An 11,059-nucleotide genomic window follows, 5' to 3' on the forward strand; every position below is an offset into this window, starting at 1 on the left:
CAAGAGTTTTTTTTAATGTTAATTCAAAATAAATTTTTAATATAAAGTTTAAAGTTGTACATTTCATGTATGTAAAAGTGATACACTATCAAACAACAATAAAAACAATAATTTCGTACTTGTTATGATTTCACTACAGATGAATATTATGAACACTTAAAAATGATTACAAAGTGTGAAGAAACAAAATAAATAAAAACAAAATAAATTACATAGTAAATAATTTTCAGAATTTTAAAAACTAAAATATTTTATGGTTCAAGTAGCTACACACTAATTTATTTCAAAAAGGAATAAAAGAAAAAGAAAAGAAAAAAAATGCACCAATACTACCTTTTTCCAACCAAGCAGGAGTAAAAGTCCTTACACTCGAGTACTCACCAACACGGAGTCCCGATACTGGAGAATGTGATGTTAATTTTATGAATATGTATTTCACTTTGATTAATTACATGTCAAAAACACACTTATTTTAATGTCAGACGTGACAGCCAAACGTAAGAATGTATCGAGAAACATCTTGTCATGACTGACATTTTCACATCAAATTCCGAAAAGTTTTGCTCTTCGCTGTAATGCAAGATCTTTCAGTTATGTAATATCTCAATATCTCACTCTGAACACAATGGGACATACAGAAGACAAGAGACGGGAATCTGGATCTACTTCTGTGTGCTAACAACCAAATTAAGTGAAGGATCAGAAATACAAGTCCTCTTCTTGACAATACCACAAGTTATACATTGTAAAAAAAAAATAATGACAGTGAAAAAAAGTACCACTTAAAAGCCCACCCAATGTTATTGTTTGGGACGCGGTACAATTGTTTGTTTTTTTTTGTTTTCTCACAGCCTGAACTTTGCTGTTCTTGTCTGCCCAGATACTTTGCTTTGCATAAAAATAAAAATAAAAAATGTAAAAAAACTGGAAAATGCATTCTAAACGCATTTGCGTTAATAACTCTGGGAGGATCCCATCGCCCTTTTAATTTCCATTTAATTGCTGTCAAATGACACATAATAGCACTCGAGTTTCTGTTGGGGAAAAAATGCTTCCGTGGATTCGTGTCAACATGGAACAGCACCATGGATACCAGTTAGCATTTGTTGCCCAAAATTAGCATGACCCGAACCACTTTTTCCTACAGGTCTGAACCCGTGTCAAGATTTCCAGTGAAAAAAAAAAGGGAGTGATGACATATTTAGTCTGTTTTGACCAAAGCGGCAACTTCAAAATATCCACAAGAAGACAACCGGAATAGTCACATTCCTCCATAACAGCGACCTTTTCTTAATGAGGACCCATCAAAGTATGGCTTTGGCTAACGCCCTTCAGTGAGTTTGAGGACACAGACGGTAATCAGTGTGTTAGCATTTTGGCTAATGAGCTAACATTTGAGTAGATAATTTTTTTTTTTTGTTAACATACAAGAGTAGGTGTTCATTTGTGTTGCTCTCACTGACTCTAATGACAGTATGCTGTTTTTAATTTATTAGCCAAAATGCTAACATCCCGCTGCTAATGTGAGGACCAAGCTACTATCCTTGGATAAAGCTATGTGGCAGGCAGCGAAAAAGCAAAAACAGCAGCATGCAGTTGCGAATGCATTCTCCAAAATGCTAATGGCATGCTACCAACATGAGGCTTAGCCACTCACCCCAGATAAAGCTACGTGGTCATCTTTAAAAATCGAAGTAACGGTTTGTTGTTAGCTCGCTAACCAAAACGCTAATCTACGGACAAGAGGCCCAGTTACCATCCTTAAAAATAATTATTATTTTTTATCAATAATCAACAAAAATGTTAACCTCCTGCTGCAAACATAATGTTATTGCATGATCTGTAAAATAAAGCTATGCTATCGTTAGCCAATTAACAACAATGCTACGGATTTAAAGCCTAATTATTAAATATTTACACATCAGCGTTTGTGTGTCAGTGGGTGTGAAGATGAGCATCACGATTGGCCGCCCGGCCTATTATTGGTCGCCTGGCCTTTTCTTGACTGAGGGCGGAACCGGTGAACAGTCTGTGATTGTTCTCAGGAATGACGCTGCCTGTTTGCCTTTCTTCAAGGCCACAGCTGAGGCATCGATCCGCTTCGATGAGGCTTTGTCACGCTCAAGGAAAAAAAAAAAAAAGACACCCAGAGAGCGGAAAAATAAATGACAGTGTTCTCAATACGATTGCCGCAAAAAGATGACAAGGACCTGATAAAAGTGATTATGCAGATAGCTAGCTTAGATAGATATGCATACATTACACATACATACTGTATATACGTACATATGCACACATACTGCATATACTGTATCTAAAATGAAAATGTTTTGAGTGATATTTTGATGTTAACCAGACTTTGGACATCATCAGGTTTGTTGCAAAGTCATTCTGTATTGTACAATCCTATGCCAAGGTACTTCCTGTCACAAAAAAAAAAAACCCAAAAAAGCGGGGAAATTCTTTTAGCGACTCAGACGTGACGCAGCACCGAATCACTGCCGTTATGGTTTTATAGCCACCGTCAGATATTTTACAGCCTGTCAATAGCATTGAGAAGATCAAAGTTACAAAAAAAAAAAAAAAAAAAAAAAAAAATCTTGCACATTAAGGAAAAAATTATCAAATGATTTTAGGACAAAATACAAAAGCAAAAGTCGCAAGAAAACTCAATTCCCTCCCATGACATTCATTTCCAAGTGTACATATAAACCGTCAAAACTGCAAGGTTTTAAGAAATCATTAACATTAAGAGCAGAATTTTCTTATCAGTTAGGGGAACTAATACACTTTATGACTCTACGTCAGGGTTGTATATACCCTGTCGCTGATACATTGCACAACACGCCGAGTATGACGGGAAAAACCTGCTAATTATGTCAATTATGGTCAAAGTAAGTCAGGGTAAAAAAAAAAAAAAGTGTCAATTATAGTCAAAGTAAGTCAGGGTAAAAAAAAAAAAAAATGCACAACTGGATGTGTGTGACAAGACAAGAAGCAAAGACGGTGTATTTCACCATCACCAATATTCCGTGACCATATATGGGCGTAGGGAAGTCCCTGGAATTCCTTCGGAGATGACGGCACTTTGACAAGGTAAACATGGCAGACTAGCAACTGGTCGACCAAGAGGCCCGCCACCACCTCTTTTAACGGCAGCCAAAGATGAAAATTGCTTGTCCTATCATGTTGCCATGATTCACGCTTCACTGTGGCCGTCTATGTACACATTCTTTGCCTCAGAACATTTCCTGCTGAATAATAATCATAATAAAAGTCTGTTTTAGCAAGCTAACATTCTCGTGTTGCCCAAGTAGAATTTGTGGTGCATAACCATTTGTGCCCTAAAGCTCCTCTCCATCCGAACAAAATACCGACAAATAAAACTGCAAAATCATGAAGAGCACCGTGGGCTCACACACAAAAAAAACTTTAGATCGTAAATGGATCTGAGGTTTCTCTTTCAATACAGCTGGATCAAGTGGGGCAACGATCTGCTGCAAAATAAATCGTCAAAAGTTAGACTCTTAAAAATTTGAATCCATACATACTGTATATGTCCAATTTCAAAGGCCCCAAAGTGGGAAAGAAATGCGCCAAACACCCTCAAGAAATGAAATAGTTCATTTTGAATCAATCATTACAATTAATTAACATAGATTTAAGGAAATAAAATTAAATATGATGGTTTACGAATTTCAATCAAAATATTTCAAAATAAAGGTTTAGGGTTAGGTTTACGAATTTCAATCAAAATATTTCAAAATAAATTATCAACAAATATAAAAATAAAATAACACAAGAAATGAATCAATTCAATAAACACATGAACAAATGAGCACACAGCTCAATAATTAATTTCAATTGGAAAAAAAAAAAAAATACAGGAAATGAATCAATTCAATAAACACATGAACAAATTAATTTCAACTGGAAAAAAAAAAAAATCGACATTGACGTCAAATCAATTCGTCCACCATCTGAAATCCCCCCCATGGAAACGGGTTCACAACATTCCCGGGGGAGATTCCCAATGCGCCGACAAATGCGTGTGATCTGCCAGCATCGTGTTCTGTGTCGCGTAACCCCACCTTACACTCGGCGTGTCAACAATGCGCCGGTAAACCGATGCAGCATCCACTGGAACTCGATATGATTTGCGCGCGTCTTATCAACACTTGTTCGCCTTCATGTCGTCTTGGCACACGCGCTGCGGGGCTAGCGACACATTATACGTTCCAGCGTGTCGGAAGGGCTGATTACCTCGGGCCACGCTGTCATGTGATGAATTAGCGGTCATGAATTATAAAAGAGCTAACGCTGTCCACGCCAGTCAGACAGCAAAACTCCCAAGTAGACGACGACGGAGTTGCCAATTTTAGTGCCACGTTCCCCTCCTCATATCATCTGGAGTAAGAATAAAAATGCCGGGCAATTTCGCATTGCCCTCAATACCCCAAATTGATCGTCGTGTTGAAAGCTGAAGTTCTTCACTTTTTTTGGGACTATTTTGCTTCTGAATCCTCCGAAAATGAAAGAAATTGTCTGTACAATCTGTTGTTGAATCATAGTTTTCCCTGTGACAGTGGCAGGAGATAAGCCCAATTTTTTTTTACTTCCTTGATCAAGTGCGTGATCCGAAAGAGTGATTGTCATCCACTCAATGACACAAAACCAACTTCCTCCACAATGGTGTGTTACTCAAGGTTGGCCCACATCAGGATGATTGATGATTGGCATGCATCTGTCCGACATGTCTGAACAGACGCAACATGAACTTTATTCCAAGTGGATCACTTCCTCCTGTTGCATCACAAGCAGCATTTCAGTCTCAGTGGGCGAATCGGAATCTGATGGCGGGGTGTCAGATTGGTAGAGTTGCTTGGTAGCTGTACTGACTGGAGTAGCCATGCTTCTTAAGCAGCCATTACGGGCAACAGAGGGGGGATGGCTGAAAGGCAGAGGATGCATCACAGCTACACATCTGAGCATCAATTTGCGGTTTTGTCACAGCGTACCCCCCCCGCCGTATACTTTGGATCATAAATTATAGTCCATGGTTACGGTCTACTGCGAATTGACAGGCAACCAGTTCAGGGTGTTCCCCGCCTATTGCCCGAAGACAGCTGGGATAGGCTGCGGAACACCCCAAGACCCCCGTGAGGACACCGGAATCAGAAAAAGTATGGATGGATGGATGGGAATATCTATGGACTACAGACGACGAATCATAAACTATGAGTCATAGATCATAGACCAAAGATCATCGACCTGATGGTGCACGGATCATTGAACATGACTGATTGATCATGGACCGACCATCTATGAACCTTGGATCAGAGTTGATAAAGCATAGACTGTGGTCCATAGATCATACACCAAAAGTAACTGTGATCCTGTGCTGTCCCGCTACACCGGTTAAAAGTTGAGTGCGCTAAGCGCTAGGCTAAAAGGACGAGAAGCAAGGATTCACTCACGTACCATCCGTTGCAATATGAAGGACGAACAACCATGGTTATGCTCCACCGACCTAAAACCCATCGACCATAAACGACAGACCAAGATCTTAGACCATAAGATCAGATCAGATAATCCTTTAATGATACCCGGAGGGGAAAATCAAGACCGTGGATCATTTACTCTACCGCAGATGATCTTTGATGATCATCAGATGTAGATCATAAATAGTATAGAGAAACAGACGTTTTGAAATATTTACGTACAAAGCGCAAAAGCAATTTTTTTTCCCCGAAACCTTCTCTGTCGTTTGGAAGAAGTCGACATTCGACATGGGTTTGTTTTCAAGTTCCGCGGGACCACCAGGCGGCCGCTGACGTCCACCAATACGTCAGAGACGAGCCGAGGTCTTTTATTTGACAGGTTGCCATGAGTCCGTACGCGGGCTGAGTCACACTTCACAATGTGCTCGCAAAAAGCCTGCACACGCACAAAGCAGCATTTTTCACAACCTGCACCGGTGACGTATTTCTGGACCGGATAACAAAAGGTTTGTCTCGGCGGAAAACAAAACACTACGTTACTACGGCAAACAGAATTAAGGCCGTAAAATCGAGTATAGTAATTATAGCGCTCGATTACGCTTATTGACAAAACGTACATGTTAGCGTACTGCAATGGTGGGGAGTAACCAAGTACGAAAACTTTTCCCAAGACTTTTAGTGTTTGTCCTTCAACTACTTTCTTTCCCTCTGAACTACAGAACGCGAAGTGTTTAAGCAGGCTCGTTCTCCAACTATAAATCAGCTTCAGTGAGTTGCAACAGGCGGTTTACTTTTTATTAATAGCTGCAATGACAGCGGCTTTGTCGCGGCCCGTATTTGAGGTGTTTACCTTAAGATTACCGCAACAAAAAGCCTGGTTATAGCGCAACCTTTGACCGGCAACGTTGTGACAGTTACTGTATGAGAACATGATGGATGGACGGACAGACTTGAGTGTTCAAACACTCAACCCCCGAGAGAGTGCGTAACAGACTCAAACTTTTTCTTACACCCTGGGACACACCCAAATATCAGGATTGTGTATGGTAATTATATAACGTATAGTCTTTTATTTCCGACCATTACAGGACTGTAAGGAGGCGGTCTAACCAGAACACGAAGCGCAAAACCTGCCGAATCCTATCCCTAGTCCCTAACACTACCCGAACTCGAGTCGCAAACCTGATCCCACCTCTAACCCCGAAAGAAAACCTCACCTGACACTCATCAAAGGCATGGCCCCGAACCCAAACTCTAATTCTAACCCCGATACCAACCTGAACCTGTGACACAACCCACCCCTCCCAAAAAAAAAAAAAAAAAAAAAACATCTATCCATTCATTCTCTGAGCCGTTTATCCTCACGAGCGTCGCCTCACACCTAAATGGATATGAACCAGAACATTAATCCGAATACTAAAACGAGCAGCGTCGAGACCAACCAAAACTCTACCGGCTCAAGGTGAGAATTCGGGCTGAGCATCTTCCCTTCTCAAGCGCAGACGTTGAAAGGCATTTCAGTAGCTCACACTGACCTCTAGCGGACAAAAGAGGAAAAGACATTCATTGTCTCGTCCCTCTTCCAGGAGCACGCTTGATCTCAAAACACACACACACACACACACACACGCACACACACACGCACACACACACGCACACGCACACACGCACGCACACACACACACACACACACACACACACACACACACACACACACACTGATGTAATGATGAGGTGTCACATTTCCGCCTTCAAGGTCCGATGCTAAGTAGATCAGACAATCAGGAAATATTAGCGCGCGCATGTGCGTGCACGTGAGGATCAGAGCTAATCATAGCCGCCTTAACGACCCCCCCAGAGGGACGCCGGCTAATCCTTGTCACCCCGGGGACCTTTAAGCACCACCCGGCCCGCCTCACCTCAGCCCGGCCTCTTGGGAGGGGGGGGGGGGTGCAGGTTCGCTCGGTCCGGTGCGTCCTGGGCAGGTGGAATGAATCTTCTTTTCGTATCTGATCTTGATGTATTTGTAGAAACAAGCAGAGCAACGACACATAAAGCGCATCCAAAATACTCACGGGCATGCCTTCTCTGCGTCTTCTTCTTGCTCTGGATGAGCCTGCGTGTCTTCCAGTCGAGCTCAGTGCTGCCCAGCATGTTGTGGCCCGATGTGGCACGACACTTAAGGGGCGCAGCCCGAAATTCGGATTTGCCAGGGGGCCGAAAATGTTAATCTGCTCATTAGTGGTGGTCCCCAGAAAAAAGAAGAGGTGGACTGCTGCTTGCAGGGGTTCCACCTTACTGGCAGGGGGCGCCAAAGGACAGCCCTTGCAGTGAGAGAGAGAGAGAGAGAGAGAGAGAGAGAGAGAGAGAGAGAGAGAGAGAGAGAGAGAGATTGAAATGCATGATATGTAACTCTGGGCTAATTAGCACCTGACGTTCACTCAATGAACACACACACACACACACACACACACACACACACACACACACACACACACACGCGTGTGCGCGGGGTGTGGGGGGGGGGGAGTCCTGTGAGAGGCAACTCTCGACATTATGTCCAAATGACACTGACGCCCCGTAATTAAGACGGAATCATTTGCATGGACACACACACACACACACACACACACACACACACACACACACACACACACACAGGCACACGCACGCTGGCGAGCTCAACAAGCTGTTCTAATCAAAACGTCAGCTCGCAAATTAACCGGGGCGATTGCATCTTCATCATGACTTGGCTTTTAATTTGGCACAGCCCTGGAGGGCACTTTCACACATCACTCGGGGTGCATCAACCACGGATTGGGAATCCTTGGTGTATGCAGAATGAGTTTTTTTTTTTTTTAAGTCATGCACCCCCTTCAAGCATCGCAACAGAAATGGAGCTTTCGCCGCGCACCTTCTTTAGCATCCTGACAGAGCTGCCCCCCCACCCACCATATTTTTAAGCCACGCATCCAGATTGAAACAACCCCTCTTCCCATATATTAAGCCCCGCACCCTCTTCAACACCTTGACAGGGCTAGTGCAGCCCTTCTTATGATTTTAAATCACACACCCCTTTTTGGTATCCTTTCTACCCACAAGTCACAACAAATGGTGCGCCGCCTCCCCCCATATTTTTACGCGTCTCACCCTGTTGAACTTGCCGACAGAACTTTCAAAGTCACGCACCCTCGTTCCTCCGCGAACATGGAAGGCGCACCCCCTGCCCGCAGCACATCCCTAAAAAGCAGTTGAGTGTGCAGTGTTGGAGAAAGCGTCGGCTCTCCGGTTTTGCCTCTCTTCTTGATTAATATGAAGCGTTTGCAAAGGCTTCATTAAAATTGCATCCAGCGTTTTCCGCGGCTGTAATGAAAGTTAACGCGAGTGTCAAAAGCTTTCCCGCCAAGCAAATGGCAGCTAATGCCAAATGCTTTCACAACAGGCCTTCCTTTAATTGCGCAGAGGCGACTAAAAATGGAAGGTTGCGGATTTATCTACCGATATTTTTTTTTAAATGGAGCTCTTTTTGAAGATTTATTACCTTTAAATATTTGTAGTCAACTCCTTTGTTTTATGAGAATGCGTCGTTTTGTCATTAAAAATGTGCTTTTTCTTTCTCCATATTTTTTTCAACGTACACATTTCATGATCATCATGCATTCAAAATATTGTTTTGCCATTATTTTGCTTTTTCAAACTCTTTTTTTTATATCTCTCCTACACAATTTGAGTTTGTGAAACGTTGGCTTGCTTTGTGTGTTTGTAAGCAAGTACGAGGGTCCCGCTGAAGCGTCTTGAACGTCCGAGCTTGTATTTGCGCCATGTTCATTATTTCGGAGTGCAAGCAGCCCGGCTGGCACACTCGTTTTTTTTTTTTTCCTCTCTCTCTTTCCTGTTCTAATTGCCTGCGAAGGCCCGCCGCCTGCCATTAGAGCGCCATTAGACCATTAAGTTGGCTTCTCCCGGACCGCCGGCTCACGGCCTGACTTTTACTACACCTCCGAGGGCGCCGTGTACACGCTGTAGTTGATATGTGCGTAACGCGCAGCCCGCCGAGCTCCCGAAATCCCCTCTCGGAGCACGGCCTCTTAGCATCGACCTCCACGCTATTTCAGCTCACAGAAAAGAAAAAACAAAACACAGGAAGTCCAATCAGCGCGCTTCATTACAGGGGCCAAAAAGAGGAAATATTAAAGTGAGACCGCTTTCGTGGTTTTCGACGGGCTCGGGTCCGCAAAGTTCAGAGTTCGCGAGCGCAGGGCGGTGGGAGGGGGAAAAAGAAGGCCGAAGGGTGTCAGCCTCGGGCCGACTGGACGGGCCCGGAGACGCGCCGGTGGTGGTGCGAGGCGTCAATCACGTCGCCTGACCTAACAAGGCCGCATCAATGATGGATTGCGAGCGCACAAGCGGCATCATACCACACTGCAGGCAAACAAATAAACAAGCGGAATGATTGATAGACCTCCTTTGCCGATAACAAATAACAATATTGAATTGTACTTTTATTGATAACAAATGCTCAAAATCTTATATGACATGCGCATCACAGCTTGGTAGAATATTCGCATTGTATCGCATTGCGACTTATTGTATTGTGTCTTCACGTATCATATCGATACACGCTGTATCATGCCACTCATGATACAGCGTGTATCGATTGTCACATGGTACCGGTATCGCGCTGTGTCGGATCGTATCGTAACATTATATATCGACATATCGCTTTGCACCGTATGTTATCTTCATGTTACGTCGTGTCATAAAGTCCCGTATGGTATTGTAGCGTATCTTTCCATCTTGTATTGCTTCGTAGTATGTTCCGTGTTATGGGATTGTATTGTGTGGTATCAATACGATATCTTTGCATATCATCGCTGTAAACAACTTATTTACCCTTTTGGCTTATATCTTAACTTTTTGTGTGCTATCTTTACAGATGATTTTGTTTTGTATCGCCATTTTTGGCAAGCGTACCTATCTCAGTGTATGTGTGTGTATGTGTGTGTGTGTGGATGTGATCAATACTAAGTGGAGATGAAAAACGTAAGAATGAAGTACAAAGTAAGTGTTGTCTATTGATTCGATGTTGTGCCACGGCGGTGTGGATGTAAATGTGTGTGCGCGCGTGGCCCACAGGGAGCGTGTGCTCTGTGATCCAGGTAATGCGGAGCAGCCGTGGAACAAGCAGAACATCCGCCATCCGTCTTGACGTACCGTCTTGGCCGTATCGATCCGCCCATTTTGCTGTCACGCCATCTCGACAGCGTCCCGGCGTTCCACAGGGGACCGTGTCGCTTCAATTTGTATCACTGTGATACGGCACCGCTTCACGCGGTATCGATAACGTAAATGGTTATTGTGTCTTTACGTATCGCGCCATCACGTAGCGTATCCCTCGATAACATCATTCATGACACACAATGGTATGGTATCATATATTATCATTACAAATGAAATCCCTTAAATGGCACCTTTCCGATTAATTCAACTCCAAATGAGTCAACCCCATCCATTGCCAATCACCGCCGAACGCAACACTCGATCACGGGACTCCCGTA

This window comes from Hippocampus comes, unplaced genomic scaffold (assembly GCF_001891065.2).
Source record: "Hippocampus comes isolate QL1 unplaced genomic scaffold, H_comes_QL1_v1.1 scaffold33, whole genome shotgun sequence".
Lineage (NCBI taxonomy): Eukaryota > Metazoa > Chordata > Actinopteri > Syngnathiformes > Syngnathidae > Hippocampus > Hippocampus comes.